Here is a 15,551-nt window from a genome sequence, read left to right as displayed (position 1 = left end):
GAAATGATATATTTATAATATTATAAAGTTATAGTTGTTATTATCGTGCATGGTGTGGATGGCCCATTACACATTTGTACTCTAGCTAAGAGAAATGGCTAATAGGAAAGATGTAAATTAGCAAATTAGCAATTACATTCCAATCACATTACATGGTCAGTGCTAGAAGGGACATTCCATTGATCACTGTCTAACATAGCTGGCTCTATCACGTGTAGCATTCTCCTCTCCATTGTGAGACAATTATAATGTCCCATTTTCAAATCATCCATGCCCCTCAAGACTTTCTAATACCAGAGTCAGCTCATAACGTTCAGTTCACCCTTTCACACCCGCAGTCTCTTGTCTGTCATTATGCTACACTAACATTATTATCAGACCCGCTCAGGGTTTCCATTATTGCACATTTATTTACAGTGACACATTATTGCAAACACGCCTCCTCACAGTAATTGGCGAGATTCATTCTGGAATGGGTTACTCATGATTTGAGGTGTGTGTCTGTGTGTGTGTGTGGGAGCGGGTGTGGGTTAATCATGGCTATGAGAATGAAAACATCACCCTGACTGATTCAATCAGGTAGAAAATGGGACGTCGCTGGGTGTACAGCATTGTAGAATGAAACCCTTCCGTTGTCATTACTCTGCACATCATTCATTACGTTGACATCTCAATATTGCAGAATGCACCCCCTGAAATCTCAAAATGCCCCTGAAATCCAAGGAATGGGAAGATATTAGTTACAAACAAAAGCACACACTGTACCTCCTAATTTAGAAAATCATGCTTTGATCCCCCTGCTGCGAGCAAATTAATGGTGGTAATTCTCCTTCCCATGGTTTGAGAGAGCAATTCATTCTCTGCAGTTCTCTGTATCAGACACAAAACTGAAACCTTAGATGACCTTAGACTTCCACATTGTCCGTGTTATTGAGCAGGCCAGGAGCATGGATCCTATATGCTATACAGTATGTTATCCCCCCCGCCACTACTTTTACACTGTAAAAATCCTCAGTGTGTACACTCTGACATTATACATATGGAACCAAATGGAACTATCAGGGTTAATTTAACATTTAGGATTTTACTGTGTATGTACAGCCTTGTTAAAGGGCAATACCACTTTGGTTTGATAATTATCAATTTCTAATCAATGGAGCAATTATTTTTTATTTCTTGCCCACCTTTGGAGCTACATCATGGCAAGGTAATTACACAACCCAAACCTCTACCAAAGTGGTCTTACCCTTTAAGAAGTACACTCACATAGACACATACAGAACAGAGACCAAGAGTGTTTTTTTTCTGTTTGTGATTGCAGAGGAGAGCACACTGCGTTCCATGTTTGATTGAAACTCGGGGACACAGAGTGATTGAACATTCACAATGGACTGGTTGGGTGTGCGTACCTGTGTTCGTGCTTGCAGTGCATGCGTGTCGATCACCTTCTGTGATTGAAGTTTGTTCCCTGGTGATGTTTTGTTTCATGTTCTCCACGGGACATTGACTATATCGATCATTATGTGTGTGTGTGTGTGTGTGTGTGTGTGAGATGGTGACTGTTTTCATGAATGTACGTACAAATGTGTGAATAGTATGCAGTATATAGCATTTGCATCTCCAAGTGTGTTCATCTTGGTGTTTATGTATACTCACGCATCTGTGTGTGTATGTGTGTGTGTTTGTGTAACTCCACGCATGCGTTTGTCCACGGCGGCGGCGGGAGTCATCAGGAGCGCGTCTCCCCTCTTCCTGGTGGTCTCCTGTTACCGTGGAAACCCAATAGCTGTCTGAACCCCGCAGGGCTGAAGGGACGGGGGCCCGTCGTCATGGTGAAGAAGTGAAGTTCTGGAGGGAGGGATAGATAGCGAGGCAGAGAGGAAGGGAGGAGAGGCATGCAGCGGGTGTGGGGAGGGATACGGTACAGAATGTGGGCAGATGAAAATAGAGAGATGAACGGATGAGAAAATGAGAGATGGAGATGGAAAGTGGAGAACAAAGGTGCAATGATATGAAAGACGGAGAGAGAAATAATGAGAGTACGGAGGAAGAAGAGGGGAGGACAAACGGAGAAAGAGAGAGAGGTATGGGGGGGTGGAGCCAGTGATGGCCAGATAAATATACAGGAAGGGACAATGGGAGATTGAGAAAGAGTGGGTGGGGTGGGGTGGGGTAGGGGAGACATAGAGTTAGAAGATGTGCACATAGATGGCGGGCAGAAGACTAGAGAGATTGTGTGTGTGTGTGTGTGTGTGTGTGTGTGTGTGTGTGTGTGTGTGTGTGTGTGTGTGTGTGTGTGTGTGTGTGTGTGTGTGTGTGTGTGTGTGTGTGTGTGTGGGGGGGGGGGGGGGGGGGGGGGTGATTATAGAAATGTGACTTTCATGAGATTTTGGCAAAAACAGAGTTGGCCGTAGAAGGCACTTCACAGATGGACCCAGAGATGCCTCTAATACCAAGAAATAATGTGTGAAATGTATTTAATTTACCACATTTTTTAGATTGTTCATCTGCCTGTGTAAAATTTGCAGGACTTTCAAGAACAGGCTAATTGGTTCCTTTGTACTAGACAAGACTGACAAATGAGAGTGAATAAGTGAGCAGGTATGAAATAGTAAACATGCCTCGGGCTTGATTATTATGGGTGCAGTCCTGAAGATGACAGGTGACAGGTTTCTTTTTTTTAATATGCAACATTAGTCTTAGTAATTGCTTACTGTTGTAGGGGCTATGCATTCGCTGTTTGGTCAGTGAAGTGCTTATATTAAGGGATATAGCTCTCAAAAACAACATCAGGTGTTTGAACCAAGGGCTGCTATCTGTTAGACTCACACGCACACACGCACACGCACACACACACACACACACACACACACACACACACACACACACACACACACACACACACACACACACACACACACACACACACACACACACACACACACACACACGCACAGTGTGGTTATAAGCTGTATCATGCTAATAACTGTCAGCCCTAGGGCAGATACGGCTGCTGATCAATCAGCACAAGCTAAAGTGCCATGTCAAACAAGGTTGCTGCGATGGTTTGGTAGAATGTACGGCTGATTAGACACTGCAGTTTATCCAGGCGCAAAGGAACCAAAACAGAGCGGAAACCAGCAAGGGTGAGGCACCTGCTGTGTTCTTTCAGCAGCACCTGGTGTGTTCTCAGCCAACTCCCTCAGAAAATCCCTGTGGAACTAACATTTTGTTGACTGGGGCAGTCTCTTGTTGACAGTAAAAAAAAAATCAGTATTAATTAAATTAAAATTGTATTTTCCCATTGTCTTGAAAAATCAAGGCTATGGGTAAGAGATTATCAAATTATTATATTATTATTATTATCATGCAGCATTTGTCGTTGCCCAAGGCGTTAATGCCTGGGGTGCCTCAGGTGGCTGAATGTATTTGTTGTTATTCTGTTAAGTACTTTGAGCTGCCTTTGGTGTATGAAAGGTGCTGTGTAAATAAAGCTGCCTTGCTTTGTGTGCCATATTTTATGCTCTGCAGGGAACAACCACTACAGTACATGCTACAGTGCATGTATATATACATGTATATATACATATACATACATACATACATACATACATACATACATACATACATACATACATACATACATACATATATCACACACTATACAGCTGAACCAATATGTTCATTCTTTTCTTCATGTAATCCTGGGTAGCGATCCTTCAGTTTATGTGAGACAGAGACAGGGTATAGAGCGATGAGACTCCACATCTGTTGTTGCCTTTATTTACTCTGTGGTTTCATAAATGATTGATAGAGAGTACATTTTAGTAGAGAGAGAGAGTCATGTGGAGATGCCTTGCTAATGGTGCCTAGAAAAGCTAAATGGAGTTTCTCTTGCCAGTGTCATGTCAGTTGGACCATGTGAGAGTTTAACCCTGTCCACGTGAAAAACACCTTTTTGCTGTGTGGAGATCTCAAAAAACGACAGAATGATAAAACATGAAAGGAGTTATGGAAGAAATTCCTTGTAAATATGATTCCTTGTAAAATAATATTCATTATTTTTCTTGTCTTTTTACCCACACAATTTTCCTTACACCCAAAAACTGCAATGTAAAAGTCCTACAATTATTTTTTAATGTCTGCTGTGCTGTCTCATAAAAGATCCCATTGGCTATTTCCCCCAGATATAATTTTTCCTCATGACTGATTACAGCAAATCTACAGCAAATCTATTAAATTCCCAAGGTGTACTTGAGTTTAATGCCTTTTAGTCTATTTGTATAAGCCTCTGAATATCACCCCCCCCCCCCCCCCCCCCCCCCCAATTGCTAGTTCTTGAGTTGAAACTTTTGGATGTACAATCCTCTTTTTAACTGGAACGTTAATTTTGCATGACCGCCTGGCTGTATTTATGTGTGGAGCTGCGTTTTAAAGCTGAGCTGAGCTGAGGGGTTTTACAGTGTGTCTCCAGGACGATAGTTCTGTTGCTGTTCTGCTCTCTCACTACTCTTTTCTTTTCATCTCTTTCTAACTCCATCTTATCTACACACCAACATCCACGTTTTCACATGCATGCACACATGAAAAACATGTACACACACACACACACACACACACACACACACACACACACACACACACACACACACACACACACACGCGCGCGCGCACGCACATTTTTGTACATATTGAGAGTTTCCTCTGCAATGCTCACTTGATGTTTTTACAAGTACTGTGTCCAGCCTTTGGGTACTACACACATACGCACGCACACACTCTTATCTCTCCATTTCTCCCTGTCTCTCTGTCTATCTGTCTGTCTGTCTCTCTCTCAAAACTCTCACAACACAGACTCAGACACACACAATCTGAGTTGCAATTATTAGTCACCGTTGTGTGGAATATTTGTTGGAATTTTGGGGTGGGGTTATGGGCGATAAGGTCTGAGTGTGAATAGTGATGTACATGGAATGGACAAGAAAGTTCCAGTATGTTGATTGATGGTCTATTTGCCATTCTGTGTGTGTGTGTGTGTGTGTGTGTGTGTGTGTATGGTACAAATGGAAACACCAAGCCTGCAGTTCAGCTACCTTCTGCACAAGCTAATGTTTAGTTAACAGAGTGTAGCAGCCAGACATTCTGTAGCCCATCCATCCTCATACTGAACTGGAGCCAGAACAATTTAGAGTCTGCCTGCACTTCCGCAGACAGACTGATGAACCAGTGAGCTGGAGGGGATGGCACAAAAATGGCTTCCATTGTGGAAGCATTTAAAGCTTCCACCGCTTTGCTTGCTGTGTGGTTTCTTTTAACCACATGAACCGTATATGCTTAGTTGACCGGAGTCCCCCCAGGACTATACTATGCCCCCTCCTGTTTTAACTCTACACTAAATATCTTCAACGGAAATAGCAGATCTATAATAACTCAACTCATCGCAACATGAGCTTGTCGATCTGCTATTTTTAATGAACGCTTGCCCCTGAATAGGGTCGTTTGTGCTCATGTGGTCAAACCCGAAGTGATAATTAGAGGGAAGTACCGGTAACTGTAATGGGGATCTGTGTACTGTACACATTAATATACTATAGCAATACGGTATGGCCTTTATCTGTTTAGCTGCAGGTGTATTTGGGTCTGCCTTCTCAGACAAATAACACACAGAGGTCCTGTCATTGCCTTCTGACTGGCCAGTATCTTGCTGTCATTTTGTGTGTGCCGTGACTCGTGAGGGAACTTCAGTTTTTTCATTCAGAGTGATGACCACAGAGGAGCACGGAGGGAGGAGCAGTTAGGGGTTAAGTGTCTAGCTCAAGGAGTTATTTTTTCTGCAGACATTAGAAGTCCCAATCCTATCATTAAGTACTGTCCCCTACTAGCTACTACAGTATTTCAAAAATGCAGCAAATGCATCAGTCAGGCCAGACTCCTAAAACAGCCACAGAAGTATACTCTTTGCTTGTGCAATGAATAATTTGAATCCTCCCACACGTTTGGTTATGAAATATTCAAAATATGCTTTACTACCCCAGCTCTGCACAGATGTTTACCCCCAGTTGGTAAAACATTAGTCCTCAGACATGAGGTTAAAATAGACACAAATGCTTCAATTACTACGTAAGGGATAAGAGGGAGTGATTTAAGATTGAATCTCCACCCTCCCACCCACACACGCCATGCACGCACGCACGCACACACACGCACACACACACACACACACACACACGCACACGCACACGCACACACACACACACACACACACACACACACACACACACACACACACACACACACACACACACACACACACACACACAGCTAACTTCATCTTATGCCTAAAAGTCCTCCAGTCAATGCTGTGTACTCAGCAGGTTGTGACCTCATGTCACAACATTTAATGTTTGCTCATTCACTTGAAGGGACCTTTTTCACAGACGTGTAATAGCAGGGTAAACACAGCTGCAGCTAATGAAAATAATAGGGGGGGGGGTCAGGCATATTTAGCAAGCATTGACAATGCTATTGACTAATTGTCAATGCTTGCTCTTTTGCACACCTAATTCAAATTGACTCATTATTAACTTTATTAGCGTAGTTCAACTGTATGTAATGGAATTATGTGACAGACCACTTAAACCGCTAATGTCCATTTTATTGACTCACTGTACCAAAGGGTGCTACACCAAAAAGTATACCATTCGACACTTCCCCTTTTCCCAAACAGCCTTGTAGAAGTTGAACCTTGTAGGTGTTGTGGATGTTTTCCATCAGCCAGCAGTGTGGTCTGGTCATGTTGCTGTGCGTGGCGATGATAGATGTTGGTTGTTAGGCAGATGTGCTAGGGTAATAAGGAAATTAAGCAGCGAATACTGCATCATCCTAATTGACCTTTGTGCAGTACTAGAACATCACCCATCAATGACCATCTGTAGCAGTCTGCTCATTGGACCATTACCAATATATCACAGCCTTCGGTCAACAACTGAGAGAGAGAGACTTTCATGTAGGGATTCCTTGCTAATGGTGCCTCAGAAAGATAACAGGTTTCTCTCGCATGTCAGTCGAGAGTTACTTGATGTTTTGGTGTCATGCCAGAACTTCTTCAACCCATATTTTGGACCATGGAAGTGTGTCTTTCCCAATGTATTTAAGATACCATATTTTGATCATTTGAAATATGCCTTCATTACATATTTTCCTACTTTCTTTTTTATGTTTTAATAATGGTCGCTGATATCTACAGTACCCTTGTTTAGGAAATGTGACCACAAATTTGTTCTAGTCTACAGTACATACTCCTTCGGCACATCCTCTCACTCATGAACCCTGAACAATAATTCCCAGACAATAAGTATTGTTGCCTGTTGATCTAGGCATACTGGGGGATTTGGTTTCATGAGCTGTGGTAATGCTCATATATTGTGACAAGTTCTGTGCTGTACACAGTAAAATCATCAGTGTTAATTTAACTCTGAGAGTGTACACATGTAACCAAATGTACCCTTAAAAATTGGCAAATTAAAACAGGTTGTAACTCACAAGGTATTCAATTAAAAAGTAAATAACATGAAATATGTTTTGAGCACATTCATACCAGAGGATAGATCCTACCGATTTTGGGGACTCCATGGCATTTCCTATAGAGGCGCCCTTATGCCAAAATGTATTGAGTGCGGGGATGGCAATGTTAGTCTGTCAGTGCAAACTACAACTGTAGGTCATGTATAAGGAGCAGCAGAACCTCTAGGGGCCACTAGCGGGGCTTTAAGATTATTATTATTATTATTATTATTATTAATATTAAACTGTTCATGTATTCTCTTCTCTTCTCTTCTCTTCTCTTCTCTTCTCTTCTCTTCTCTTCTCTTCTCTTCTCTTCTCTTCTCTTCTCTTCTCTTCTCTTCTCTTCTCTTCTCTTCTCTTCTCTTCTCTTCTCTTCTCTTCTCTTTTCTTTTCTTTTCTTCTCTTCTCTTCTTTCTCAATTCCCCACTGAACAGTGCTATATTGAGCTGCCACTGTATCTCTTGCCAGCAAAGAGTGGAGTTATAGTTGAGGCCATGACATGTTTTGCTATATGTGTCTTTTTTTTTGCTTCCCCATGTATTTGATATCCAAGGCTAATGGTTTGTTGGCACAACTGGCAGCTCCAATAGTAGGCAGCAGTACAAGGGTTTAAATCTGTTATCCAATATTTATTCTTCTCTTTCTGTTCCCCTCCCTCGTCTGTCTAATTTTCCGTGTCTGTTTTATGTTTTGGCTCTTACCTCAACCCTTTCCTGGATGGGAAGTCAACACAGTCAATGGCCACACTCGCGTTCATGTTTATCAACTCAACAGTTTGGCAGGAAACCAGCCATTGTGTTTTTTTATTTTATTTTTTATTTTCCATTCTAAAAAGAAATAGTTGTACTCTAAAATCTGTCTGCTTAAGCGGAAAGAGTGGTTGAATTAATATTGTTATCCACACCAGTCATTTTAAACTGAATGCTTCCTCCAATGACCAAATTCTTTCTCTTCAAGCCAGCAGTCCTGCTCTGCACTTGTTGTTGTGCAAAAGACTGACATGATATAACACTATTATTGTTATAACTATGACATTACACCTGCCATGAATATGAAGGAAGCCTTATTGACCTAACGTTTATATGGATGTTGTCATTAAGTGCCATTTGGTCAGTTATGACACTTTCAATGCACACTTGACATTGTTTGCTATGTCTTTGTTATGACAACTTGACATTACATAACCTGTCATGGACATGACATACTGTAGCAGGCCTACTTACCAAACTTAGAAACATTATTTGACAGTGTTGTTTTAGAGTGCGTGGCTTGGACTCGCAGAGTGGAGTACTAAGCTTAAAAATCATGTCAGATATGGAACGGGTGACTTGGACTCAGAAACAGGTAACTGGGCCTTGACTCACTGATTCAATGTTGGTGACTTAAACTTGAACCGAGATTTTACTCAGACTCTAGATTTAGTGATTTCTACAGCAATACTATGTAGAGCTAACACTGCATTTAACTCTCCTGTGGTTCATTTTGACATTGGTTGTGTTAACGATAATATAACTGTCATGAATATTTCCCTTTACCTCAACTGGTACAATTTGGGATTTTGTCATTAAATATTATTACACTTTCATAGTTTTCTCAGTGCCATGAAGTATACTGCACAAAACGACCGAGTGAGTCTGACAGCTGAAGGTTTATTTTACAACTAATCTCTCAAGAACAGATTCTGCTCTGCGTTTGAATCTGTCGGGGGGGGTTCGTCATAACGTGTACGCACTGACCTACAAGTGGGCGTGCCTTCAGATCAGGAAGCAGGCCGCGCTTTACCCAATCAAATGTAGTGGGCGGGATTTACTATCTGTGCTCTGCGTCCCACTAAAAACAAAACCGAAACTCATTTAACAATAGCGTCCTCGGAGCAGACAACCACGGAAAGACCTCCTCCCAGAGCTAAGTGAGATAGTAAAAAACAGCAGAGGGCGCTGTTTTTCCTTTTCATTTGGCAATGGGTTCCTAGATTGTTTTACAACTGATGAATGTGCTAATATGGACATTATATGGACAAATTAAGGGTTAAGTCTGTCTAATAGATAAAAGACAATGTGTTGCTTTGTTACTAGCTTGAAAACGAGTTAATTTTGTTGAGTCGTGCAACACAAATATTAATTAGGCTTTAATGTTGAATATTCGCTTCTTATGGCTTCCACCCTTTGGATGCATCCACTGCACACCTGACTTGGTACCACTGCAAGCCTGGGCAATTTTAGCAAAATGTTGCCACTTACAGGGCTGTTTAAATAGACAGGAAAGAAACCAAGTCATACAGTAGCATAGCAATATTTGTGGTTTAGAAATACATGCATTGTCTCATCTCCCCTCACATTGGTTAATCAGTCTAACTGTCTATATAAGTGCAGGCAGACTCTAAACTGTTACATTGTGTGTGTGTGTGTGTGTGTGTGTGTGTGTGTGTGTGTGTGTGTGTGTGTGTGTGTGTGTGTGTACAGTCATGTGGGCTGAAAATGTTTTGTCTGTTTATTAGTGTGCCTCTGTGTTTAGGTAAGAGCTCACAACCTGGTGTGTGTGTGCGCGTGTCTGTGTGTGTGTGTGTGTGTGTGTGCGTGCACACAGGCACGCATACAGGCATGTGGGCTGACAATGTTTTGTCTGTTTATTGGCTTGTCTCTACTATGTTTAGGTAAGAGCTCACAACCTTGTCTGTGTGTGTGTGTGTGTGTGTGTGTGTGTGTGTGTGTGTGTGTGTGTGTGTGTGTGTGTGTGTGTGTGTGTGTGTGTGTGTGTGTGTGTGTGTGTGTGTGTGTGTGTGTGTGTGTGTGTGTGTGTGTGTGTGTGTGTGCACCCCAGGATATCAATGTCCTCCATTAGATGTTATGCATCATTGAAAGGGACTAGAGTGTGTCAGAGCAAATTATAGATGATACTGTATGTCTCAGTGTGGCCGGTCACTAATGGGATTGGGAAAGCTTCAGGGGAAGGGAGTGAGGGAGGGATAGGGAGTAGAGGATAAGACCAACATTGACTTTCATGAGTAATGGTCTATAATAGGGGTGGGAGGATATAGGATTTCAAATTATATTGTGATAAAAACACTCAGGATAATTTTATTGTGGCAAATTTCCATTATTGGCATTATCATGAATGTCCTCACATGAGCCTGAATATCCAGACATTTTATGCAGACATTTTTGCACCTTGGTCTATCTTGAAAAGGACCAATGTTTTGTACACCTAATTCTCTTGGCCAAACGTCGCAACTCGCAAATAAATATCCTGTTTTGTTTTGCTTCCTATAAAAATTGTGAAAATAGCAGATCTACATGCTGACGCGTCACCACGGCATGTTTTGACCTTGTAGATCTGCTATTTGAAATAGGGCTGAAGACAAGTGGTTAATTCTTAATATATTTTTGTAAGTTTGGCTCCCGGGGAGTAACAAGAGGTTTCTCTTTTGAGTCTCAAGCTGAGCTGAAAAAGTTTGGGAACCCCTGCTCTAGGCCAACAGTACTTTTTGAAGAAAAAACAAGTTCAAAGAAGTACAGAACACACTCACACAATGTTGGTGTGTTTTATTTATTTAGCCTATCCTTTATTTATGCAGGGGATTCTTATAATGTAATATGATTACCTCATTTAAGATTGTTTCATTGTTGTAGTTTTTTTGTATTCATTCTGCTGTCCTTGCTGTACTGTACCTCTCTGTCTGTGTAATCTGAAAACAAAAATATTTATAAAGTTACGGAGCATTTACCACACATAACTCACTGAACCATGTGAATGCTTGGATATCAGGTTGATAAGTAAGTAAGTAATATAGTATTACTTATTATATTTACCAATGTACTGTATTTATTTCTCTCATTTTGATTACCTACTGGCCTGGGTGTTGGCCAGTCTCAATTTGTCCTTGTTTTTTTCACTAAAAAGGATGTTCTCAAAAAAGATGTGTGTCCTATGATGCAGTAAAAAGGAGTTGTGTACAATGTTAGGTAAATGCCACTTTGCCACTTTTTCACCATGGTTACAGTGTTGCTTTGCCAGGTTATCCTTAAGCAATTTTAATGTGGCCCATACAGCTAGGCTTTTGCATCTGCACTCAGACACACATTCACATACACATACACACACACTTTTTAAATACAGCAAGCTCTGTATAATCATCTCCTGAGATGGGACCAAACATGGTGTGGCTCTTTATTAACCGGCAGAACTTCTAAATGTTTGACGGACTGTCATAAGGCTCTCCACAGAATGGGAAGATAAACATTCTGCGCCTTTATCTCCCCCAATAATAACTGACGGTTTTATCTCTGACTATGAAAGAGGAGCTAGTGCTCTGCTTCCAGGAGGAGGAGGAGGAAGATGTGATATGTGAAGCGAGGAAGGAAGTGACTTGCTGTGATGTGAGCTGTCTACCTGCTGTTAAGGCTCTACAGATATGGGCGGCTTGTCCCACTGCCGTTTGTGCATGGTAATGGCACATGAGCTTGAACCTGAATTTCGAACATGGTGCTGCAGTATCGGCCATGTATATAAATAAGGCATATGTGGTTGGCATTTTTGTGTGGTCTATGTGGTCTGTTTTATACATTAGTTCCTTAAAGATTGAATTGTTGATGGATGAAAAGGTGGCCTTACAAAGGAGTTTCTGTAACGCCCACAATCCACTTGTATGTAAAAATGCATACATCCTTATAGTCACAAAATAAGTTGTTTGTTGACAGTCCCAAACCCTATGCTGTGTCACGGAACACATTATATTGCTTCTTTAGTTTTATATTTGCTTGTTTTGTTTGATCACTCACATCATGATCATTGACAGCACGGGCCCAATTAAACTGACGGACTCTCCATCCCTATTGTAGCCCACACGTTACAGGCACATCATCACATTGGCCTCCATGACACTTAGTATGAATTAGCGTTAGCCTTTATATTGTAACATTTCAGACTTCTATGATGGCGGTACAGTAAAAAATGTAATGGCCCATTGGATTGAAGTGGCTCAGAATGCGACACAGTACATGTACCCTGTGCATGTTATCACCCGGTCTGTGAGCACATTTAGGAAATAATATTTATTTGAGCGTCTCTGTACAAAAACATTCTCTGTGTCATTTGTGTCAAGGGCTGTAGCAGCTCTCTCAGGCATGCAGGTACTATATACCTACATGCAGTGACATATGCACACTCACACGCACACATTTACATAACGTACATACACACTGACATACACAGACACGCATACTGTATACCCGTCTCTCTCTCCCACCATCTCTTTGCTCCTCCTCACTCATTTCCTTTCTGTAATGATATGCTATTCTGTCAAACGTGTGGGGTAGCCCTGGAAGTGAACTGCAAAAGATGAATGGGTCTGGTTTGTGTGTGTGTGTGTGTGTGTTTGAGAAGAGAGTGCATAAGGGGGTTCACACTGTATGCAGAGTTGCACTCGTCAGCATGTTTACATTACTATCCACCCTGTGCATTTGTGCGTCTGCCTCTTAATGTTTAGATGCTGTACACCATGCATGTGTGGGTATACTGTAGGTGTCGGTGCTGCGTATGTGTGCGTATGCAATCATTTGCCTTCCTGTCTGTGTGTGCATTTTAAGCCTGTTCTACGCCCACTCAAAGTATGCTGTCCCTCTATTGCAACATACTTTTAAATAATGAGGGATCCATCCTTTGTGGTTGTAGTGTAGAGGCATGTAGGCATTATCACGTTTGGTCCGATTTCATGAAAGACTCGGTTTAGGATTTGTCGGTTTTGTTACATGAACAAAACACTCCAAATTAATTACATACACTACAGAAGCCCAGATTGGAAGACTGTATTTTTCTGTTGCGTATGTTAACCCACATGATGTAATATAGCTGCCCCCCCCCCACACACACACACGCATATTTTCAGTTGATAAAAACAGAATGCTATTCTTACCTCATTACCAACTGCACCTGAATCTATAACTATATCTATCAGTTTGTGTGTGTGTGTGTGTGTGTGTGTGTGTGTGTGTGTGTGTGTGTGTGTGTGTGTGTGTGTGTGTGTGTGTGTGTGTGTGTGTGTGTGTGTGTGTGTGTGTGTGTGTGTGTGTGTGTGTGTGTGTGTGTGTGTGTGTGTGTGTGTGTGTGTGTGTATCAATAACACTGCAACTGTAAAAGGAATAATGAATAAATATATAAGAATAATCCCTGTATTTTAAAGAAAAATAATATTCAAGTCTGTTGGATGGTCCCTACGGTCATGGAAACTTCAAACAAACAAACTTTTCAGGTGACTGCGGCAGTAAAGGTACAGAGGCAGTCTCTCTTTCTCTCTCTCTCAAATCAATAATTCACCTCTTATTTATAACTAGTGGCTTTTCCCCCTGTCGCAGTACACTGTTGAGACAGGTTCTCTCAGGAATAGAGGGAATTGGAGGGGGAAGGACAAATACAGAGGAGCAAACAAACAAACAAACAGAAAACATAAGTGAAAGAGAGGAGAGGGGATGAGAAATGAGAAGATGAGCATGAGGAAGAGATGTGAGAGCACAATAGTTAGTGTTTAGGAAAAGTGCTTATCTAATTCCATATCTATACTCTATACGTATCGTTGTTAATTTTGTTCACTACTGCCTTCAACCTGATGTAGCATGCTGTTCTCTGATTAATGTGTCCAGCAAATGTCTGCGTGTCTGTTCAGGATGTGATGTAATGATCTCCCATGGTAGCAAGGTGACTTGCCTAGTGCCTACTTGGCTATTCTTCTAGGAAAATCCATTGTTCTATACTGTAATGACGCACGTGGGTGAGGGGGAAAAATATGTTTTTTTCTTTCTGCCGCACACACTCACTACACAGATGATCCTTGACAGCAAGGGCCTAATTAAACTGACGGACTCTCCATCCCTATTGTAGCCCACACGTTACAGGCAAGCACATCACATTGGCCTCCATGACACTTTGTATTAATTAGCGGTAACCTTAGAGATCCTCTCATCCTCTGCCATGACAGCTTGACCCTCTCCCACTGATACATAATATAATGATAAGAAGACCAAGCATTTATGCACACACATAAAGCATAAAATACACACAGACACACACACACAGATGCTGTACAGTAGCTCACTCACAATGTGTCATATCGTGACATGCCGACGTATACAATTAACTTTAAGGCTGAGTGATTAATGTCATTGACATCATATCACAGTTGTAATTTGTAGAATTTGTTGGGGCGTTCTCAAAACACATGTTTGAATTCTAGTGGATACTGCCTGTCTTTCCATTTTCTCATAACCTCTGGGCAGCAGGACACAGAACATGGGACTTACTAGTTGAAATTAATTGAGCTGAAGACACTTTTAACACCCGGGCAAGCGAGAAATTAAAATATGATCTGATGTCGTAAATATCCTCAACTGCAGATTTTTTTATTTTGTGCTATCAAGGTATAGTGCACATAGTTGAAACAGCACTTTGAAAGCAAGAAACACAACAAGCTGTTCCAACTAGACAGACAGCACACACCAAGACGGACCCCAGCACAGTGGCGTCAGTTCAGCAATAGTTAGGGTATGGCAGCATGCACGCGACCTCATGCACGCGCGCGAAATTTTTGTGCGGTTCTGGGCGGGTTGGGTTCGTTTTTTTCCAGTTTTTGGTTACTTTATTTCGGTTTTAGGGTTAGGATTCGGGTTAGGTTAGTGTTATGTTATTTAATTCTTATTTTTGCCTGATTTTCCCGATTTATTATCAAAAAAGTACTTATTTTTTTTTCTCCCCTGGAGCCAGGGTATGGCAGCTGCAATAGCCTGCCATACCCAATTGACGCCCCTGCCCCAGCAATAGGAACACAAACGTCACAATTTTGGACCTCCATCATTTCCACATTTTGTTCTTATTGCTGGCGTGTAATGTTGACCAATGAAGTCTAGTTGGAAATGTGTTGCCTGTGCTGCATGTATGTTGACAGCCTGATTTGTTCCTTGCTTTTAAACTGCTGTTTGAACTTGGTGCACTACCTT

At 41.5% G+C, this 15,551-nt stretch overlaps 1 protein-coding gene across 3 annotated transcripts in view; it reads left to right on the top strand.

Moving 5' to 3' along the window:
• rnf123 (ring finger protein 123) overlaps positions 1 to 15,551 on the top strand; it is a 197,571-nt gene that overhangs the window by 116,713 nt on the left and 65,307 nt on the right. The gene's annotated exons all lie outside the window — the stretch shown is intronic.

Source organism: Gymnoscopelus microlampas (genome assembly GCF_963454915.1).
Source record: "Gymnoscopelus microlampas genome assembly, chromosome: 7".
NCBI lineage: Eukaryota > Metazoa > Chordata > Actinopteri > Myctophiformes > Myctophidae > Gymnoscopelus > Gymnoscopelus microlampas.
The sequence above is the reverse complement of the archived record's forward strand: the minus strand, read 5'-3'. Positions and strand labels throughout refer to the sequence as shown.